The following is a 17,923-nucleotide window of genomic DNA, read 5'->3' as shown; positions in this document are numbered from 1 at the left end:
TGTCTTTCTCTGACTTATTTCACTCTATATGATCATCTGTAGGTCCATCCATGTTGCTGCAAAAAGCAATATTTCATTCCTTTTTAGTAAAGGGGAAAGGGGGAGAGGGATAAATTAGGAGCATGGGATTAACAGATATACACCACTATATACAAAATAAACAGCAAGGATTCACTGTATTGCACAGGGAACTATATTTAATATCTTGTAATAATCTATAGTGGAAAAGAATCTGAAATATATATATATGAATAACTGAATCACTTTGCTGCACACCTGAAACTAACACAATATTGTAAATCAACCATACTTCAATTTGAAAAAAAAGAAAAACAATAATAATTTTTAAAAAGGAAAAGCATTCTTAGCTTGTGAACCACACAAAAGCAGGCAGCGGGCTGGATGTGGCCCGTGGGCCAGCTTCCTTGACCCCGGTTACAGAGGCAGGGCTTGTGCTGTCATGGGACTAACACTACGGAAGGGACACAGAGAGAAAAAATGTAAAAAAGTGAAACCAGATGACATCAGGTTACTCTAAGTGATATGAAGGAAACAAAATAGGATGATGTGGTAAAGAGTGACTGAGAGCTGGCGGTTACTTTAGATGGAGCTGTCAGGAGGGACCTCTCTGAGATCTGAATGACAAAGTCCATTGTTCTCCTGCAGCCCAGTGTTTCCCTAAGCATCTCTAAGCACACCACTAATTCTGTAAATCAGCTGCACTTATGCCTAATTATTAATTCCTAGAGTTACACTGCAGAGCACCAGAAAACAAAGCAATTGACTTACCTGACCCTATTATCAAAACTGCAGAAGATAAACAAATGCTAGGGAGAATGAGCATACTTATTAATATTACAGATTTCCAGGTGCTGTGTGGAACACCTAATCCCCAATCACTAGGAGATATGAGTCTTAAATGGGCAGCACCTTAGTTCAAAGCAAGTTTTGTTGTTGTTGTTGTTGTTTTTGATTAGAAACAGTGCCAAAACCTTAGGTCACTTCTCTTCTTGTTTCAGAGCTCATAGAGTCTATATGGAAAAAGAATATGGAAATGAATATATGCATATTTATGCATGACTGGGGCATTATGCTGTACAGCAGAAATGGACACATTGTAACTCACTACGCTTCAATATTAATTAATTAATTAATTAATTTTTAAAAATACTCCTAGAGTCTAAATAATGGTACACTCTCAAATTAGAAACTTGAGTTGACTAGGCCTCTTTTATTTACATCCTATCAAATTACGTTATTTTTCAGGGCTGGCAAAATATTTCTTTCAAGAGGAACAAAATTATTTTCACAGAAGTATTCTTGGGGAAGACAGAAAGTCATGGAGGGACTCTCAGTTTAATTTGTCTTTTAGGGGACAGGCCAAAGGTGAAAGATATTTCTGCTTTTCTCATAACCTGCTGGCTAATTCAAAACCCAGTGCCAAACGGTTTGATGGCCCTGTTTATTTTCCTCAGATAGTTTGGTCGTGGGGTTTCCAACAACTGTCACACCAGAAGCTGGTGACAGGTTGGTTATCAGGTGAATTTTTAACTCAAGATTTCTAACTTGGAAGAGACTTTCACAGTGTTAGGGCTTAAAGGGTTATTTTCTTGGTTGCCTTGTTGGTTGTGTCACCAGCAAAACCCATTAACAATTCCCAGGAAATAAAAATAGAATCTGGGTAATAAAATAAAGACTAAAGTTTTTCTTTCCTTTTGAGCTTAATCTGGTTTCTGCCCACACCCACTGGCCTGGCCTTGCACCCTTTCCGGCCAGGAGGCTGGGTGCAACGAAAACCTGGAAAACCGGGAGCCAGCAAGGCCAGCTCACTCCTCAGTAGGACGGAGCCCTCTCGGTGATCCCAACCAACCATCTGCCCTGAAGTCGCCGGGGTCACTCCAGGGGGACATCACACTCGAGGGAACAGGCCCCCGAGCCACCACCTCCGCAGAGAAAACCTGGGCAGCAGACCTCCGTGACGACCCGTGTGACCCTCTCTCTGACCTGAAGCCTCTCTTCCAAAAAACAACAAAGTGTGACCAGGGAGACTTGGGCCACGACCTCGAGCTTCAACCTCAGGGCACACGTGTGCCTGCGAGACACCTTCATTTTTAAGAACGGTCCTGCGTGTGACCATCATTCTCTTGCTGGTATCTGGGCAGGTGTCTTAAATCCTCCCGTGCACTTAGTCTCCAAAGGGTTAGACACACGGTGGTCACGCCGGGATGCGGACTTAAGGCCGAGGCCTGGTGCCCGGCAAACGCACCTACAGGCGCCCCAGAAGTGCCGCGGCCTCCCGCCCCCCCAGGGCTGTGACGACGCCCACACTCCACAGGAAGCAGTCACAGCAGAAGCCGGACCTGCGCCCCTCAGCGCCCCTCACAGACGAGCAGCAGGACACAAGGCAGAGGAGGGATCCGGCCCCGCGAGGCCCGTTATTCCCGGGGCATAAAAGTAGGGTCTGGGAAATCAAGCCTAACCTTTTCCTTGCCTTTGGGCTTAGTCTGGTATCACCTGCTCACAGGGAGCTGCGTGCAGAGGCCTCATACGCGTCCCTTCAGACCAGAGGTCCCGGCGGGAAACGACAGCGCGGGCGCCTCCGCTGGGCGGGCCGTGTGCAGAGACGCGGTGCGCGACGCAGAGGCCTGGAGCATGCGCAGTGGAGCTGCACCCGCCCCGCGACACCCCTCCCCCCGCCCCCCCCCCCCCACCCGCCAAGGCTGAAGAGACCCTATAACGCAGCGCCTCTCAGGCCCCTTCCCTGAGCATGGACTCCGGAGCCGGAGCTTGCACCTTGCACCTCTCCATGCTCTGATCGAGGAACAAAGACTTCCTTTCCTTCTGAATGGAACTGGGTCTCGGTCTATTAGTTACAGCGACACCGGGGGGAAGGAACTTTGTTGGAGACCAACTCCAGCCGGTAGGTGACCGTTTCTTTTAATTTAGCAACTGTCGGTCGTTCCTTCAAAGAGCTTTGATACCTCTTACATAGTGGTGTCTATCTCTACTTCTGCGCCTTTTCCAAAATCAACCCTGTGTGAACGCACACACACCTGGGCACCACCCTTCAGATTCTCCTAACAGCCTGCGTCCGTGAGCAGTGAGCCGTTAGCCGTTTTCAGATCCTGATCCAAGCTTCCTCCTTTGCAAAATGGTTCCACTACTTTTAGTAGAACCTGTAAGAATTCTAAGGAAGACCTGCATCCTCAACTTGGCACTTTACTGCGGGTGTAACCTCCGCCAAGTTGCTCCATTTCCCTGCCTATAAAATGGATTTGTAACCCCTTGTCCCTCCATCTCAAACACCTGTTGTTAGAATCAAATGAAATATGACTTATGAAAAAAAAAACAGTGGGAGAACTATAAAATTATAAAATGCTCATGGGTATTATTATTATCCCCTATTGTAAAATCATCAACACTTGGGGCTTCATTCTGAAGGAGACCGTGTTATTTTGTGCTTGTTGACATGCTGCCTGTAAGCAAGTTCAAATTCAACTACAAACTTCACAGGAATACAGAGCAGGTTCGTCATTTCTTCCATGTGTTTAGTGTAATATTGTGCACATAGTAGGCTCCAAAATGTGTCTCTTGACTGAGAGACTATTAATTACCTTTCTCACTGGTAAATGCTGTGGGTCCCTGCACCTAATACTTGTCATCCCTGAAAGAGTATGGTATCCCCAGATTCATGCTTTGAAACAGGGTTCTGACAGCCTATTCCTCAGAACCCAAGTCCCAAGGGTTTTTGCAATATGATATGTGGTCAAACAATTGGGGGTGGGAGCCTGACTGTACCCCTCTTTCAGAGTCAGGAAGATTGAGATTATGATAAAGAATCCCAGAATTTCTGCCGACAGGTAGACATCTGTGGTCACCCTGGGGTCTTACAAATCCATTTGAAGAGAGAGAGATGCTTTCTTTCCATTAACAACTCTTTGCACCCTCGCCAAACAAGTATCCCTTCGAAGTCACTTTGGAAAATGTTTTGCAAACTACAGGTCATAAAATCAATTTAAAGGACTAGAGCCGGGATTGCAAACTGTAGCCCATGAGCCAAATCCAGCTCACTGCCTATTTTTGTATGGCCTACAAGTTAAGATTGGTTTTCATATTTTCAGAGTTGAAAAAAATCAAAAGGATTATATTTCATGGTACAGGGAAATTACATGGAATTCAAATTTCAGTGTCCCTAAGTAACATGTTTGAATCACAGCCTTGCACATTCTTTTCTGTGTTGTCTACACTGCCTTAACACTATGGTGGCAAAATTGAGTTTTCAGTTGGCCCTCAAAGCCAGAAATGTTTACTATCTGGCCTTTTACTGACCCCTGGGCAAGAGCAACACTTTTTAAAAATGAAATAGAAAAGAATAGAGAATACCAGAGTGCATCATGTGTGGGGAGGATAACTTGTGGTTTCACAGAACATCTGTGTCAACAAAATGTATGCATGTTGGGTATGTGTGCGCAACCTGGCTCCCAGTGATAGTGTTCTTTACCGTGAATAACAGGCAAAAACTATTAATTTTCTTCCAACGACTCTAGAAGCAAATTAGAACCTGCCTATGTCTTACATTTACAACTCAAGGAGGTCTATGGTACTATTACCTAAGGTAGCCAGATGGTGAGCAAAAAAGAGACAAAGACGGATTAACAAATTCAGATATTCTACCAACTATGGGCTCATAAAGCATCTCATTGAAGATTCTTTTCCAACAGGAGAGAGATGAAATATGCCGAAAAGGCAGTATCAGTGATCTACCGAATATGCTCCCGTACACTTAGAGGGTTTATCAAAGACTACTTACATTGAATCAAGCAGAGTAAAGTATTACTATTGGTTTAACCTCGAAAAGGGCTTCATTCCAGAAGTAACTTTCCATTCAGCCATCTAGCACATGGTCGTCAGATCCAGAAACATTTGGAGTAAGGAGGTGCAAGTGGCCTGAGTAAAACTATCCCAGAAATAATTAAAATAACTAGACAACAGTAATAATTGTAACTAAAATAATAATACTTATTTAACATCTATCATCAGGATTGTGCTAAGCCCATTCATTTCACTCTGTCCTCAAAACAGTCCCGTTCCATAGGAATAATTATCACCCTCATTCTCCAGGTAAAGATACTGAGGCACAGAGAGGCTGAATAACTTGCCAAAGGTCACCCAGGGAGTAAGAACAGGACATGGGATTTAAATTTTAAACATACAGCTGGAGATGCTGTAAGGTATAGAAGTAGTCAACCCTTGTTCAAACCTGCCCTTTTGTTCATTTCACTGATATCTCTTACCACTTATGTGTTCCTGCTGAAAAAAGACTGAACCAATTGCATGACAAAGCCAGAGAATATAGATTTTATTATGGAAACTGTTTTATGGAGATAATGCTACAACAATCAAAATAATAAACATCTCCCAATAACACATGTACAACCTAATATTGAAGGAAATGCACCTGTACCCGGTATTGAATTGTCCTCAAATTTGAATTATAGAGGCATAGCTCAAATTATCCCCTTTGCCTAGTGCCCAGCCCAAAAGACATATTTTTTTTAATAAACACTTTGTGCTACCTCGCCTCCTCATGCCGCATGCTGCCACGTGAAAGCTATAGCCCTCCTAACGTGATTCATCAGAAAAATCAAGAGGGAAAATAGTCATGATCTGATATACTGAGCACTCTTAAATTACACAGCAGCCACTTCCCGTGTAGTGCAGGGGAAGACAGAAATGCAGTGACTAAGTACATCGCAGCCTGTCACGTCTGTGAACTGGGGAGCGGGGAAGGTCACTGAATCATGTTCCAGCACCTCTGCACGTCCATCGAGACATGAGGTAGCCAAGCCAGCTTGCCCGAGATGAAAGTCTGAGTAATTCAGAGGAGGCTGTAATTCTTTATAAAACATACACTAAGTAGTTTTGTTGACGCCTACATGACATTTCCAAGGTGGTTGGGAAACCAGACCATTTGTTACACAGAACCTAGATCAATACAGTGTTTGGAGGAAGATGAGCAACGTTTGAAAAAAAATTTAATTGAACAAGGGTTCAGTACCTTACAGCATCTCCAGTTGTATGTTTAAAATTCAAGATTGAGAAGAAATTTTTTTTAACTGCAGCAACATAACCCAGCACCTGAGTCCATTTCTCTTCTTAGATAGCATTTAAGGAAGAAAAGACTTTTTGTTTCATTAGACAAACAAAAATTCAATATGGAAATGGTCAACTGTTTTTATTCCTTCTCTTTTTCTTTTTTCCTTTTTTTTTTTTTTTTTTTTTAGTGGCTGTTGGCAGCATCACTCTGACAGGAGTCTGAAAAATTAACACATCACTAGGACTTACCATGTGAGATTTAACTTTTGATAAACAACAAAGTGGGTTACTGCTGTGCTAGCTATTTTTAATCCACCTTGTGAGTGTGCTTTTTTTATTGCTTTATACAGCATATCTGATTCCCTCTAAAGCACCAACTAAAAAATCTATCCAGCTGTCATTTGCTGCCCGGTAACATCTATCATCACACAGCCTGGCAGGTCTAGTCTATGAGGCAGAGGGGAGAGGAGACAGGAGGCAGAGTCAAGGACTGTCACATGGGATGGGGAAAAAAAACTTGTCACAATTATTTATGACTCTTGCTGGGGCACATAATGGGACACATAAGCCTGTTTCAGTTTCAAGCACCCTTGCACGGCTGCTCCCTTGTTGAAGTTGGACGCAGGCAGCTCTGCTTTACACATACAATTTCCTGAACAATGCCAAGCACTTGGGAAGTGACAGTGACAAATACTGGAGTTGGTGGCTGCAGCTCTGTGGGCTGTTATGAGCGTGCGGGTGTCAGTAATCAGCAGCACTGCCATGGGAAGCCCCAGCGCCCCCACTCCCCGATTCCTTTCTTCCTGGTGAAAGACTTCCGTCCTCCTCATCGCTGTTAACTGCTGGGGACCTGTGTTTAGAGAACAGAAGAGGGTGCATTCCAGCCTGCATTTTATTATTCTAAGCCGTGTTTATCCTTCTCAAGGAGGCTTCTGTATTCATTTGTTCCTTCCCCTACCCATCCCTATACACACAGAGCAAGAAACCAATTCCAAGATTTCAAGTGTAAGCGTCCTTTAGTTTCACACCTGTTAAGTATCCAAGTTTCTGAGCAGTTGGTTCAATTAATGTTCTGCCTCCAGATGTATTCACAGAAGCAAGTGCTGGATTAGATGGTAGTTTTGTCCAGTTCTGTAACCTAAGTCCTGTTCCAAGGCCCTTTGTTTTTGGTAATCTCATAGGGGTCTAACCTTTGGCCCTTTGGAGGGTCTTAAACGAAACCCCATCAACATTCTGTCTACCCGACAGACCATGGCAAACGGAAGAACTGAACTTTGAAACATTTAAGATAATTAAAGGTAAAATGGAGGTCCCATCCAATAAGTGACTCTCGCATACTTTATGACTCTAGCCTGGCCCAACATTAACCTAGGTTCCCTCTCTGAGCCCTCAGGCACCTTGGCACACCTGCCCAGACCCTGCTGATAAAAAATGGCAAAGACCTTAATTAAAGCTAATAGGAGCAGAATGGCCTGTGCCCACCCTGGAACTCAAATCAGAAATTAATATGGGGAAGAAGACAATCTGTGAATAGAAGCACCCAGGAACATTGGAATTGCTCCAACTTTCTTTGCAGGATTGGCTAAATCCAAACTCAGCCACCTTCATTTAGAAATATCACAAGAGGCCAAGAAAGAGAAATACTTTTCACTGGGTTAGTCTCATCATGCATCAGAACCAAAGTGTTCATGATGCAGCTACTACCAGATAACACCGTACTGCTGACAGAAGTCTGCATACCGCTGTCTCAAACCTAAAAGGGTATCTATACTAATTTAAGGAACAAAGAAACTGATAGGGATCACCCAAGATTCACCATCTGCCCAGGAATCATTTCTCTTGTGCTGCATCCTTTCCTCTCTACTCCCTCCCCACCTCCATCATCTGGAGAATTGCAAAGTTGAACTCCATGGGCACCATTGTGCCTCTAATGTCTTGTTTGCCTGCAAAGTGATTTTTTTTTATTGATGTATAGTCGGTTTACAATGTTGTATTCGTTTCTGGTGTACAGCATAGTGATTCAGTTATATATACATATTTATATATGTTATTCCTTTTCATATTCTTTTTTATTATAGGCTATTACAAGTTATTGAATATAGTTCCCTGTGCTATACAGTAGGACTTTTGTTATTTATCTGTTTTATGTATAGCAGTTAGTATCTGCAAATTCCAAATTCCCACTGTATCCCACCACTCCCTTTCTTTCCCCACCCCTGGTAATTGTAAGTTCGTTTTCTATGTCTATGAGTCTGTTTCTGTTTTGTAGATATGTTCACTTGTGTCATTTTTTTTAGATTCCACGTGTAAGTGATATCATACGGTATTTCTCTTTCTGGCTTACTTTACTTAGTAAGTATGACAATCTCTAGATCCATCCATGTTGCTGCAAATGACATTATTTTATTCTTCTTTATGGCTGAGTAGTAATCCACTGTGTGTGTGTGTGTTTGTGTGTGTGTGTGTGTACACACGTATGACAACTACTTTATCTGATCATCTGTTGGTGGATATTTAGGTTGCTTCCATGTCTTGACTGTTGTAAATGGTGCTGCTATGAACATTGTGGTGCATGAATCTACAAAGTAATTTTTTAATGTGTTCACTTTGAATAACTTGAGGCAACCTAGAGTCCAGATCACTAAGGACTTCATCATTCCCCCTATTATACTCAGTCTTTCGCGCTTTGTAGGGTACCCTTTTGTCCTCTGAAGACAGTTCAGTTTACAACACCTCCTTCCCTTCCCTTCAGATTATTTTCCCATGGGGCTTTCATACATAGTATTAGGAGGTAACCTTTACCTTCCCTCTCTCGCTGCACACACACCTCTGACATTCCCAGGCAGGAGAGGGACAGCCTCTCCCCTCCCCAGGCAGGAGCACTACAGCATTAGCACTCCTCTCACCCCCTCCACTGCCTCCCCATCTGATTAGTGAGTTAGTGGTAGATGTGACACCTATAAGACCACATTCCCAGGCACAGAGTCACTGCACTGGAATTCCTAACAGGCTCCCTACTGGGAGCGCCACATATCCAACCCAAGCCACAAGCAATAAATGTCATTATGATGCAGTCTTCACTCAGAAACATACAGCTTCCAACCCCATTGTTTTTAGAAACACATGTGTTTAACAGATATTTATTGAGCACTCATAGGCCAGGGATGGTGACAAGAATGACATAATTTCTGCTTTCATGGCATTTTCTCCATGATGAGTCTTTAGTTACAGAAGTGAAATGACATGGTCAAGCAAGTATAGGATGTAACAGTAAATGTGTTTAACACAGAGACCTGACCCATTTTGGGGGGGTAAGAGATGGTCTTTCTTGGGAAATGACAGTAAAGCTAGATCTCTGAGGGATAAGTAGGAGTTATTCAGGTTGGTGACTTGAGTGAATTACTTAATATCTCTGCAGAAGATTAAATGAGCTCACATAGGTAGAAAAGCACAATGTAGACTACAAAAGGGTTAGTTGGTGACATTGCGGAAAGGAGAAAAGTGACAGTTTAGCCTAAGGGCTATGGAGTCAGACAGTTCAAGTTCTGACTCTGCCACTCACTCCCAATAGGGATTCGGCCATTTCTTAACCTCTCTCAGTCTCGGTTCCTTTGCCATTTAAATCAAGATAATAATACCTGATTGATCAAACAGGATTATGCATGTAAACCCCTCTAGAAAAGTCCCTAGCACATACATAAAAGTGATCAGTGAATGTAAGCTTGCTTTTTGTTGTCATGTGTCTGGCATCCAGAAAAATGGAAGGTGAGGGATAAAATGCAATTAAGAGCCATCAAGAGAGAACCATCCAGAATTTCAGAGTAATGTGGACAATCACATCTATTTGAGCAGCCCCGTATGGCTCTAGTTAGCACTTCCATATTCATGATCTCATTCGGTCCTGCAATAAACTCTTTAAGCAAGAAGGACAGGTGCCTCTGTCTTCATCTAATAAGTGAGAAACCATAAAGCCAAAAGTGGCCTATTCAGCATCTTCCAAATGCCAGGACAGGTCTGGAATGTGGGTATTCTAATTCCTAAGGCATGCTCTTCAACAACAACACACTCAACTCTTCAGGACAGTGTTGACTCCAGGGCTCGCAGACCCTTTTGGGGTAGGAGTTGGGTTGCTTTATCTGCACCCAGGGTCAGCAAACTATGGCCCAAGGGCCAAATCCAATCCTCTGCCTTTTGTTGTAATAAAATTTTATTGGAACACAGGCATGCTCATTTGTGTATTATCTGTGGCTACCTTCACTTACAATGGCAGAGTTAAGTGGTCATAACAGAGACCATATGGGCAACAAAACCGAAAATATTTACTATCTGTCCCTTTACAGAAAAAGCTTGCCAATCCTGATCTATACCACTTATAATAAGACAGCTCCAGAATATGTGTTGCCAAAATCAGGGTGGAACGGCGTGCTTAGTATGAGGTGACAGTGTAACAATTCATCAAATCAGGTTAGTTACCAAAGACAAGGTTTTCTGCTAGTTTTAAATACCTCTACTACTTAAAAGGGTCTTGTAGCTGGTTTTTTATGGTATCAAGAAATTATTCTTAATTTATGGTTATATTTTTTCCAAAGGCTTACTCTGTGAAGATCTATATTGAATAATTTACAATGAAAATAGACAATGCCTGGGATTTGCTTTAAAATGTACCCCAAAAAAAAAAAAGCAGGTGAGGTTGGGGATTAGTGAGGCAGAGATGAAATACAAGAGGCAAAGTGTCGATAATTGTTGAAGCTGGGTGATGAGGTACAAAGGGAATCATTATACTTTTCTCCTCACTTCAGTATGTGTTTAATAATTTCCATAATAAAAAGTTATATTTAAACAGGGAATTTCAAAAGGCTAGATTAACTCTTTTTTTCCTTTAAATCTCATCTGACTGTAACAGTGCATATTTTAATGTTGCAGAGTAATGTTTATTACCTGAAGATATGCCCAAATAATCAACCATGTGATGTGCCGTCTCAGGAAAGAGAGCTCTAGTGCAGGTTTTGCAAAAAGCCCATTGTTTGTCCTTGATCTACAGTGTTCTCTCCTCTCACCCCCCAACCTGCTCTCTGCAATTACGTTTGTACATTTTTTAACATGATATTAAATATTTAAAGAGTCACTTAGGGAACTAAAGTTCACTGCGGTTTGATGTCTTATAACCACAAAATAGCGTTGTTCTAACTGATCCTTCTCATCAGTGGAGACCAGAGAACTTCGGTGTATGTGGTTAAGATGTAATTCTATCCCAGTCAGGCTGTTCAGGTGAAAGTGCGTTGGACTTGTGAGACAGTCCAGCAGAGTAAAATTAAAGGAGACACAGATTTTTATACGTTAAGTATTAGGGTCTGTACATTTATATTCTATTAATTTTGAGGATTAGTGCAAAGAACACTATCCTATGCCTGACATTTTGACCCTCTTTGTCAATGTAGGAAATCCTACAATAATACAGATTAGTCTAAGGAAACTGAGTATGGTTAAAATCTTCAAATCATCATCATTTTCATCATAATCTTCATCATCTCCATCATCCTCACCTTCTTCATCAACATCATCTCCTTCATCATTTATACAGAATTAGCAATTTGCCAATCATGCATAATTTCTTTTATTCCTAACAACAACTCCATAAGGTAGATAAACTAGAGTTGCGTCATATGTGAATTCAATCATGTCAAATGAGCAAAACCAAGAACAACCAAAAAAAGAGCAAGAGCAAGAAATAAAAATAGCAATCTAATGGCATATCTAATATACTATAAAGTTGTATTTCGCATATGTGCTCTCTGTTTTATAGAGTGCACTTTATTATATGCATTACTATACATTTACAAACACCTGTGCTGTGTAATTGTATACATAAAACCACGGCTCTCTATTTTATGGGTGATGTAAGGGTTCTTCCATGACAACATTAACTACATCCAATTCACACCTTATGAGTTAATTTAAAATCTGAACTCTAAGTAAGCTGTGACTTCACTGTTTTATGACACCTATTGTATAGATAAGGAGAGTGGGGTTTAAAGAGCTAAATATTTCATGTGAATACTTAGACACAATAATGGACAAATTGTGAGGTGGTCCTAAACCTATCTGAGAGCAAAGCTATGGTGTCAACCAGTATAATATACTGTCTTCTGAGAGCAGTTCATACTGATAAAGTAAAGAGAGAGAGAAAGTAGGACTTGAATGCCTTGTTTTTAGTTTGTTTTCAATTGGCAAACAATAGGATAGGAGTGAGGCAGAATCAGCCAAGCAAAAATAGAAATAGTGGCATTTCATAGGTGATGCATCTCAATTTGTTTTTCCACACTGTGTTGGCAGAGATATTCGTGATGAGGCAATTCCTCCGAAGAGGAGTTCTGAACCTCTAATCAGTAGCAAAGCAGAATTGATTAAAACAATAGTCAAGTAGCTCTCCTAAACCATCTTCAACCCCTGCCCAGAAGCCATCCTCACTGTTTTTCCAATTTCTGGGTTGCCATCCACTTGTCTTCCTGTGTGGCAGAACAGAAAATTGTCAGGTGAACCAGGTGGAAAGTGGAGACAATAACACCTAGTCAACAGAACAGGACAGTCTGCCTAGAATTTTGATATTCCTTAAAAAAAGAAAACATGCCCAGGCTGCACTTGATGTAGAATGTAGAGCTTTCCTGAGGTCTGTGATCTGCTAGTATCTTAAACCTGGACGAAGCATTTGCTGAATTGATATTTCCAGAATTGGACAAATAGGAAAGCTGCCTGCAGAAAGACTTTTGGCTGCATCAATGAAAGGGAAAGTTTTAGAAGGGAACACGTTGTAGGTTTGGCAGTAGATACGCTGAGATCCTTAAATAGAGCTTGGATCGTGTCTTTCCCAAACAATCTTCTCTGGGTGTTAGTGTTTTCAAAAACAGTTCAGGTTTTCATGCCTTCTCAAAGCTCCAGTGAAGCCTCCAAGTCCCTGATAGCATCTCTGAAATATCCCAAATATAAGGATATGTTTGAATTATTCACTCTCTTCTTGCCCCAATATCAATACCATTTTTATGTAGGAAAAAAAAAAGAGTTCAAGTAAATAAAAATACATAATGTAAGGAAAGAAGTAAAATTTGCCATTAAGGAAAGGGAAAGACAGATAAGGCTTCAAGGTTCAAAGGACACAAAACACTTAACACTTTTATGTATTCGTTGAACATATACTTCCTTAGTGTCTACCACACGGAGAAGAACTATGCCTGTGATGCACGATATAGACTGAAATAGCTTCTTGAATGTTTTTAACTTCCTTAAATTCATCTACAAGTACTCAGAACAAAAGACAGATTGTGAGAGTGAGGACAATTTAGATAGTGTGGAATATTCCACCAGTGTGTTCCCAAATGAGTAAATGCCCAGAAGTATGAGAAAGGAGAAGAATCTGCTGTTTATTTGGGGAAAGAGGGTTGCTGTGTTTCTCTTGGTATGAGCAATCCTACTACATTCCATTGATTAAAGATACATATCTGTGGCTCAAATAATGAAACAGCAGTTGGTTTCAATGCCAGAGGTAAAACTGTGCTGGACTTACTGAAGCTTGATAGAAGTCTGAAATATGTGGGAGATATGAGGAATTTTTAATTGTCACTAGAAACAATTTAAGTCTTACTATCAGCAACTTTTACCTTACAGATTAACGTTAGTAACATATACCTAAGAGTTGATTTTACTGTATGGTAACAAATCTTTTCGGCCTCATAAAATTGGATGAAATAACAATGTAAAAATTAAATAGTTGAATCTATTTACAGCTTTGTTGAGGGCTGTGAAAGAAAGAGTACTGTGCATATTTTTCCTAAATGTCCACTGAAAGAACCAAGAAGCAAAGATTCCTTCATGGCAATGAGCACACTTAGTGCCCAATGTTGGCTTCTCAGTGCCATTTGCCAGTTTGAAAAAAAAAAAAGAAAGCATGACCCCTTGGAGAAATGGCGGATTGCAGAGCTGTGGCAGGTAAAGTAAAAGATGATCCCAGCTTAATGTAGGAGGCATGTCAAAAAGACACAAGAGCTATCTTTAAGGGATTCCATGTGCCCAATCTGAAACAATTTGAGCATCAAAATAAATAATATTAACAGACAAAAAAATCTGTTGAATGACATAGAAAATCATGAGTCCACAGTGATAAAAAAAAATGCATATGTTGAAATTTTGAGGAAGAATGAAATCGTGTTAAGCAGAATAATGATCCCAAAGATATCCATGTCCTAATCCAGGAACCTATGAGTATGTTGTGCTGTTTAGCAATGGGGAATTTAAGTCTCAAATGGAATGAAGGTTGCTAAGCAGCTGGTTTTAAAATAGGGATGTTATCCTGGATTCCCTGCTAGGGCCCAGTGTAATCACAAAGTTACTTAACGTGGAAAAGGGAGGCAGAATAGTCAGTGTCAGAGTGATAGAGTATGAAAAACACTTGACTGGCCATTGCTGACTTTGAATATTGAAGTGGCCGCAAGCCAAGAAATGTGAGCAGCCTCTAGAAACTAGAAAAGGCAAGAAAAACAGATTCTCCCCTGGAGCCTGCAGAAACTCTGCCTGCCAACACCTTGATTTTATCCCAGTGAGATCCATTTCAGAGTCCGACCTATAGAACAGGAAGACAATAAATCCCTGTTGTTTGAAGCCACTAAACGTGATAATTTGTTATACCAGGGGTAGAAAATTAATAGAGAATATTTATGAGTTTCAAAGTACCTCTCTATAAGATACCTGTTCATTACAAAAGGGAAAATAGGAAGATGATGGTGGAGAAACCTAGCAGATACGACTTAAACTGAGTGATCAAAGTTATCACCAGTGGTAAGACATATTAACATCACATACCTTCTGAAATGATGCACTTAGAAAGACACAGCAGCACTTCTGTGGAAATCCCCCCAGAACGCACAACACGCATCTAATCAAGGGAAACCTTCAGACAAACCCAAATTGAGGGGCATTCTTCAGAACAACTGTCCAGTAGTCTTCAACGATATTAAGATCATGAAAGACAAAAAAAAGAAAGAAAGAAAAGAAAAACACTAAAAAAACTGACCCAGATTGGAGGAGTCTAAGGAGACAGTACAACTAAATGCAATGTGACAGCTTGGATTGTATCTTGAACCAGAAAAGGAGCATTACTAGGACAGTTTGGAATTTCTAACAAGATCTGTAGGTTAGTACTGAATCCATTTTAATTTTTTGTTTAGATCATTATACTATGTTTATGTAAGATGTTAACATTTGGAGAATCTGGGTGGAGATATACCCTGGGAAATCTGTGTGCTACTTTTGCAATATTTTAAGTCAAATTATTTCTAAATAAAAACCTTTAAAAAAAAGGGGGGGGAAATGTGATAATGATCTTATGCTAAGAAGGTCTGGTAAGACCTGTTTTCAAACTCCCTTTCAAAGAGCCCATTTGTTTCTTTCTTTGGAGAAGTCACTTCATTGAGTGTCTGTATGTCCATGTGCTTTTCAGTCTTGGTGATTCCTTCCAGCAGGTCACCCAGAACTAAGCAAAGGCTTCACGGGTATTAGGATAAAAAGCAAATATTTCTAACATTAGTCTTGGTTCTAGAGGGGTTTCCCCTAAAGAACAACTAACCAAGGTAAAAAATTATTCCCCTACTTCTGCATCAATAGGCCATTCTTCTAAGCCATTCTTCATGTAAATTCTGAAGACTCAGATGTCATCATGTTACTTTCTTGGTTAAAAGCTTCTTGATGGCTCCACATGACCCATCTCTGGCTGCCGCTCATCTCATCCACTGTCCATGTCTTCATGCACTAAGTCCCAACACGCTAAACTTTATTTTATCCCTTCAGTGAACCAAGTTCTTTCTAACCTTGCTACCTTTACATATACATTTCTTCTGCCTTGAATGTTACTTCGTCTTCTTCTGACCTAACTAAATAAATTGCTTAAGAGCAGACGGCTAATAAATGACAAAGTCAGGATTCCAATGCCTTGTTAATAAATCGCAGTGTTTCCAAAGAATAGAATATTAGTTAGCATTAAAAAGAATGAGGTAGAGCTTCAAAAAATATATATACAACATCCATACAGAATTAAAACCTTTTTATTTTTCACATACTAATTATATATTTCCCTAATATATACCCTGAAATAAAACATTCTGGAAAGGTATATTGAAGAGTATTAACAATAACTGGGGGTAAGTCAAATTTTAACTTGAGAAAAATGCCTTGTAAACTTTGAGCTCATTTTGCCATTGGATTGGACCCATCATCACCAGAAACGGCAGGCACGAATTAGCCATGGGTTTCACATAGTTATTTTCTAGTGTTGCTGCTGCTGCTGATTTTGTTTTGTGGTGCCTCTCACACTTCTAAGTTTTCGAATCAGTGAGGCATCAAATCCATCAACACATCCTACTGAGGGACAACCCAAGAATACGGCAAGAACACTTCAGAGAAGCTCATTACCGGGTAGAATGGATGCGACCCAGTTGGGGGGGGGGTGGTGTCAGACTCAGCTGAATCTGGGATCCCAGAGCCACCCTCAGTGTCGATTTCTGTCCTCCTGTGATGGTGAGCTCTTCCTCACCAAGCCTTTGCAGTGATTTTTCCCTCTGACCAGAGTACCTATATATCTATTTAACATCTATATCTTTGTATAGTTGCCTCTTTCTCATCCTTTAGCTTTCTGGTGAAATAACGCTCTTTAAAAGACATAGTACACACAGGGAAATAGATACAAGATCTTATGGTAGCTCACAGAGAAAACAATATAACAATGAATATATATATGTTCGTGTATACTGAAAAATTGTGCTCTACACTGGAATTTGACACAACATTGTAAAATGTTTATAAATCAATAAAAAATGTTAAAAAAAAAAAGACATAGTGCACAACAATTCACATTCACTTCCTCTAGTTAAATCAAGAATAGTAGTTGGGCTGTACACCAGAAATTGACACACTGTAACTGACTATACTTCAATAAAAAATTTTTTTAGAAGAATAGTGGTTGGGTAGCCCTCTGTTACACATGCATTCAACTTTAACCCAAACGAAAGTTTAATCTCCCAAAAGGTAACTACTTAGCATACTTCATCTAGATAGGACTCTTGGACTTTATGCCAGAAATCAGTCAAGGCTGTGTCTGTCTGCTAAGAAGGAATAGCAGTAGAGAACATAGCTCACCAAATATAAGCCTTTTTTTTTCTTCCCCAAACCAAAACTACACCTTGGGATGGGGAGGAAAATGAGGAAGAGCCTCTCATTTTACAGGGCACATTTTCAGAGGCTTACACTGCTTTCTTGCCCAAAATAAAGTAGCTCTCCAGAATAGTCTCCACCTGCTTCTGCCCAGAAACTTTCTATCGGGTCATTGTGTTTCCTTCGCAGCATTTCTGACTGTCTGAAATTATCTTGTTTATGTATTTTGTTTTGGGGCTTGCGGGGGAGGTTTTCTGACTGTTCAGTAAATATGTGTTGGAAGGGAGAGAAGGAAAAAAGAAAGGAAGAGAAGGGGAGGGAAGGGAAGAGAAAGAGAAGGGAGAGAGAGAATATCAGCGTTGTGTAGGTTCCAACTAATAGCTAATTAAATTTAACAGACTCCAGGTAAGAGAGGAGTTACAGTGCAAATTGCCCTTCTGTTTACATCTAGTTTAAATTCTTCTTCTCTTGCATTTTCATTTCATTATTTTTTAATTAAAGTATAGTTGATTTATAATAGTGTGTCATTATTTATCTGCATTATTTTATGTACCAAAAAAAAAAATAGCTCTTCCACCTGGGAACCTTTAACAACTACTCCAATAGTGTTCCAAATTGTTTTAGCCATAGATTC

At 40.5% G+C, this 17,923-nt stretch overlaps 1 protein-coding gene and 1 long non-coding RNA gene across 28 annotated transcripts in view; one reads left to right on the top strand and one right to left on the bottom strand.

Annotated features, from left to right (window-relative positions):
- The window catches only part of TSHZ2 (teashirt zinc finger homeobox 2), a 911,650-nt gene that overhangs the window by 777,571 nt on the left and 116,156 nt on the right, over nt 1–17,923 (bottom strand). For 3 of the 18 annotated variants that reach the window (XM_072944414.1, XM_072944416.1, XM_072944424.1), the window contains one exon: nt 14,947–15,086. The exons of 12 other annotated variants lie outside the window; for them this stretch is intronic. The gene's annotated coding sequence lies outside the window, so the exon portion shown is untranslated. Of the gene's footprint in view, nt 1–2,480; nt 2,597–14,946; nt 15,087–17,923 lie in introns of those variants that run through there. 3 more of the 18 variants (XM_072944421.1, XM_072944419.1, XM_031687683.2) reach the window with 1 other exon arrangement.
- The window catches only part of LOC140687461 (uncharacterized), a 91,114-nt gene continuing 75,899 nt past the window's right edge, over nt 2,709–17,923 (top strand). For all 10 annotated transcript variants that reach the window (XR_012061818.1, XR_012061821.1, XR_012061817.1 and 7 more), the window contains exon 1: nt 2,709–2,920. This is a non-coding gene — a long non-coding RNA (uncharacterized lncRNA). The remainder of the gene's footprint in view (nt 2,921–17,923) is intronic.

Source organism: Vicugna pacos, chromosome 19 (genome assembly GCF_048564905.1).
Source record: "Vicugna pacos chromosome 19, VicPac4, whole genome shotgun sequence".
In the NCBI taxonomy this organism is placed as follows: domain Eukaryota; kingdom Metazoa; phylum Chordata; class Mammalia; order Artiodactyla; family Camelidae; genus Vicugna; species Vicugna pacos.
This window is presented reverse-complemented; position numbering and strand designations above follow the sequence as displayed.